The following is a 5000-nucleotide window of genomic DNA, read 5'->3' on the forward strand; positions in this document are numbered from 1 at the left end:
AAATAAAAGCCAAATTCTTTTTTTTGTGAAAAAAAAACTGAAAGTAAAACAAGTGTTTATCATTCAGGGGGATAGGATAACCTTATGACAAAGAACTCGAGTTCGGGTAAAGAAGTAAAAATTTTAGCTCAACATATATGTAGTATGTCTGTTTTCAAAGCGCGAAGAGTAATTGATCAGATTCGCGGACGTTCCTATGAAGAAACACTTATGATACTGGAACTCATGCCTTATCGAGCATCTTATCCCATTTTAAAATTGGTTTATTCTGCAGCAGCAAATGCTAGTCATAATATGGGTTTGAACGAAGCTGATTCATTCATTAGTGAAGCCAAAGTTAATAGGAGTACCATTGTGAAAAAATTAAGACCTCGAGCTCGAGGACGTAGTTATCCGATAAAAAGACCTACTTGTCATATAACAATTGTATTAAAGGATAAATCTAAATTATTTTTAGATGAATCTAGGATTTAGATTCATCATAGTAAACATAGTAAAATAACATATATGGATGGAAAGAAAATATAATAGGAAAATATGGGACAAAAAATAAATCCACTTGGTTTCAGACTTGGTACAACCCAACGTCATCATTCCTTTTGGTTCGCACAACCAAAAAATTATTCTGTGGGTTTACAGGAAGATGAAAAAATACGGAATTGTATCAAGAACTATGTACAAAAAAATAGGAGAATATCCTCGGGTTTCGAAGGAATCGCTCGTATAGGAATTAAAAAAAGAATTGATTTGATCCAGGTCATAATCTATATTGGATTTCCAAATTTATTAATAGAGGGCCAAACACGAGGAATCGAAGAATTACAGATGAATGTAGAAAAAGAATTTCATTCTGTGAACCGAAGACTCAACATTGCTATCACAAGAGTTGAAAAACCTTATGGGCAACCTAATATTCTTGCGGAATATATAGCTTTACAATTAAAAAATAGAGTTTCGTTTCGAAAGGCAATGAAAAAGGCTATTGAATTAGCTGAACAAACGGATACAAAAGGAATGCAAGTACAAATTGCAGGGCGGATTGACGGAAAAGAAATTGCACGTGTCGAATGGATCAGAGAGGGCAGGGTTCCCCTACAAACAATTCGCGCTAAAATTGATCATTGTTCCTATACAATTCGAACTATCTATGGAGTATTAGGCATCAAAATTTGGATATTTGTGGACGAGGAATAATAGACCTTTATTTATCTTGCCATTCTGGCCAGTGATAGAACAAAAAATAACAAACTGTTTCATTCTTTTTCCGTTAAATCAAACAAAAATGAGCAATTCTAATTCTATAAGGTTGAATAAAAATTCGATTGACCATTTGTTATAATTGCTATGCTTAGTGTGTGACTCGTTAATTTTTCTTTAGAGTTTAGAGTTGGAATTAAAAAAAAATAGACTAAACCCTACTTAAACTTAATAACTATATAAAATAAATAAAAACAAAAATAAAAACAAAATAAACTAATAACCAACTTATTGCTTCGTATTGTCGAGATCCCAAGAAACAGTCACTATATGAGATGAGTGGATCAATCATATAGTTGCAGCAACTGCAACTAAAATCTTTTCCATAAAAAATCAGATTATGGGTTGTGAAACAAAAATAAAGGGATGTGGATAAATGGAAGGATGATAGAAAGAGAGAACAAAAATATCAATGATATATGATTCCAATATGTATGGTCTATGAATTACCTCATAAAGGCAATGTGATAAAGCATCAATACTGAATGAATATAAATAATATAAATAATAATAAAGAGCCTCGGGTTAATAAAAACTAAGGAGATTGACTCGAGAAGGAATTTTGTTGGGAGCTCCATTGCAGAGTTCAGGCCTAACCATTAACGGAGAAGCTATGGGAACGACGGAACCTGTGACTGCATAGGATTCTACTGAAAACGAATCCGAATAATTCATTGGGTGGGATGGCGGAACGAACCGAGAAAAAATTTATTTATTCTGAGAAGTCATGGGTTGACCTAGGAATAAAACAGTAAAGAGTAAATATTCGCCCGCGAAACCTTTATTTATTGAGATTACATTACAATATTTTGGCATCATTTGATAAGGGTAAAAATAAGGATCAAGGATCGTTATAAAATAAAAAGCATTATCTATAATTTATATCTATAAATATGCATAACATAAATATTCTAGCTGTATATCCTGTATATACATCTTCCTGTATAACAAAACAAATTCAATATTAATAAATGTCTTAGTGTATTAGTTTATTAAATACATGCGTATCTGTAATATTATTGAATCCTTTCATTCGCGAGGAGCTGGATGAGAAGAAACTCTCATGTCCGGTTCTGTAGTAGAGATGGAATTAAGAAACGACCATCAACTATAACCCCAAAAGAACCAGATTTCGTAAACAACATAGAGGAAGAATGAAGGGAATATCTTGTCGGGGCAATCGTATTTGTTTCGGCAGATACGCTCTTCAGGCACTTGAACCCGCTTGGATCACAGCTAGACAAATAGAAGCGGGGCGAAGAGCAATGACACGATATGCGCGTCGTGGTGGAAAAATATGGTTACGTATATTTCCCGACAAACCTGTTACAGTAAGACCTGCGGAAACACGTATGGGTTCGGGGAAGGGATCCCCCGAATATTGGGTATCCGTTGTTAAACCAGGTCGAATACTTTATGAAATGGGCGGAGTATCAGAAGCTGTAGCCAAAGCAGCTATTTCACTAGCTGCGTCCAAAATGCCTATACGAACTCAATTTGTCAGGATAGGTATGTAGAACTAAACAGTGTATTGAGGATGAAAAAACAACGGCAAGTTTATTTATTTCTGGACAGAGAATATTTCTTTTTTCCTTCATCCTTTGCATTAAAATAACGGATTCCAATAAAATGATATGATTCAACCTCAGACCCTTTTGAATGTAGCGGATAACAGCGGAGCTCGAGAATTGATGTGTATTCGAATCATAGGAGCTGGTAATCATCGATATGCTCATATTGGTGACGTTATTGTTGCTGTAATCAAAGAAGCAGTGCCTAATATGCCACTAGAAAGATCGGAAATAATTAGAGCTGTAATTGTACGTACTTGTAAAGAACTCAAACGTGACAACGGTATGATAATACGATATGATGACAATGCTGCGGTTGTCATTGATCAAGAAGGAAATCCAAAAGGAACTCGAGTTTTTGGTGCGATCGCTCGGGAATTGAGACAGTTGAATTTTACTAAAATAGTTTCATTGGCTCCCGAGGTATTATAAATACTACTAGATGGGACTATGATATATCAGAACATCTAAAATAGATCAAATTTAGTAGATTAGTAGATTGTGTCTCACGCATATACTTTTAATAATAAATAATTTTATAATAATAAAAAAAAAAAAAAAAGAAAGAAAATAAAACAAAGAAAAAAAGGAAACATGTTGATTATATCAAAATTAGGAGGCACCAATAATTATAGTTCGTCATGGGTAAGGACACTATTGCCGATATAATAACTTCTATAAGAAATGCTGACATGAATAAAAAAGGAACGGTTCGAATAGCATCTACTAATATCACCGAAAATATTGTGAAAATACTTCTACGAGAAGGTTTTATTGAAAACGTTCGGAAACATCAGGAAGGTAACAAATATTTCTTGGTTTCAACTCTGCGACATAGAAAGACTAGGAAAAGAATACACAGAACTATTTTAAAGCGTATCAGCCGACCCGGTTTACGCATTTATTCCGACTATCAACAAATTCCTAAGATTTTAGGTGGAATAGGAATTGTAATTCTTTCTACTTCCCGAGGTATAATGACAGATCGAGAAGCTCGACGAGAAAAAATTGGAGGCGAACTTTTGTTATATATATGGTGATCCTCCTCCTCTGGTATCCTAATTTTCTCTCTAACTTCCTATTTGTGAAATAGAGAGGAAAAGTGAGTTATATAACTCTTCCTCCATTAGTTGATACTTCAAGGAAGTTACCTGGAATGAAAGAACAAAAATTTATTCATGAAGGTTTAATTACTGAATCACTTCCCAACGGTATGTTTCGGGTCCGCCTAGATAATAAAGATGTAATTCTAGGTTATGTTTCGGGAAGGATCCGGCGCAGTTTTATACGGATACTACCTGGGGATAGAGTCAAAATTGAAGTAAGTTGTTATGATTCAACCAGGGGACGTATAATTTATAGACTTCGCAACAAAGATTCGAATGATTAGGTGATTTTTAAAGCATTCCTTTCATGACGATACAATTCGAAGTTAAAAAAAAAAATTCAAGAGACTTATTTTCTTCCAAGGAATAGATTAAAAATTAAGGTAAGGAATAAGAAATATGAAAATAAGGGCTTCCGTTCGTAAAATTTGTGAAAAATGTCGACTGATCCGTAGGCGCGGACGAATTATAGTGATTTGTTCCAATCCGAGACATAAACAGAGACAGGGATAATCTTTCTAAAAAAGAACTTTCTAAAGAAAAGACAAAAATAAAGGATTTCTTTTAATATGAAATGGATATTTCCGTATCTTTTCTTTCCGTATATTTCTGACTTATATTTATAAGATGATAAAATATGACAAAAGCTATACCAAGAATCGGTTCACGTAGGAATGGGCGTATTGGTTCACGTAAGAATGGACGTAGAATACCAAAAGGAATTATTCACGTTCAAGCAAGTTTCAACAATACCATTGTAACTGTTACAGATGTACGAGGTCGGGTGGTTTCCTGGGCCTCCGCTGGTACTTCCGGATTCAAAGGGACAAGAAGAGGGACACCCTATGCTGCTCAAGCGGCGGCATTAAATGCTATTCGTACAGTAGTTAATCAGGGTATGCAACGAGCAGAAGTTATGATAAAAGGTCCTGGTCTCGGAAGAGATGCAGCATTACGAGCCATTCGTAGAAGTGGTATACTATTAAGTTTCGTACGTGATGTAACACCTATGCCACATAATGGATGTCGACCCCCTAAAAAAAGACGTGTGTAGAAATAAGAAAAA

At 34.7% G+C, this 5000-nt stretch overlaps 1 protein-coding gene across 1 annotated transcript in view; it reads right to left on the minus strand.

Moving 5' to 3' along the window:
* Positions 1 to 4492: 4492 nt before the first annotated feature.
* The window catches only part of LOC135662890 (cytochrome b6-f complex subunit 4), a 2857-nt gene continuing 2349 nt past the window's right edge, over positions 4493 to 5000 (minus strand). The window contains exon 1 of the mRNA XM_065176711.1: positions 4493 to 5000. This exon is cut by the window's right edge and continues 2349 nt beyond it. The gene's annotated coding sequence lies outside the window, so the exon portion shown is untranslated.

Source organism: Musa acuminata, unplaced genomic scaffold, assembly GCF_036884655.1.
Source record: "Musa acuminata AAA Group cultivar baxijiao unplaced genomic scaffold, Cavendish_Baxijiao_AAA HiC_scaffold_657, whole genome shotgun sequence".
In the NCBI taxonomy this organism is placed as follows: domain Eukaryota; kingdom Viridiplantae; phylum Streptophyta; class Magnoliopsida; order Zingiberales; family Musaceae; genus Musa; species Musa acuminata.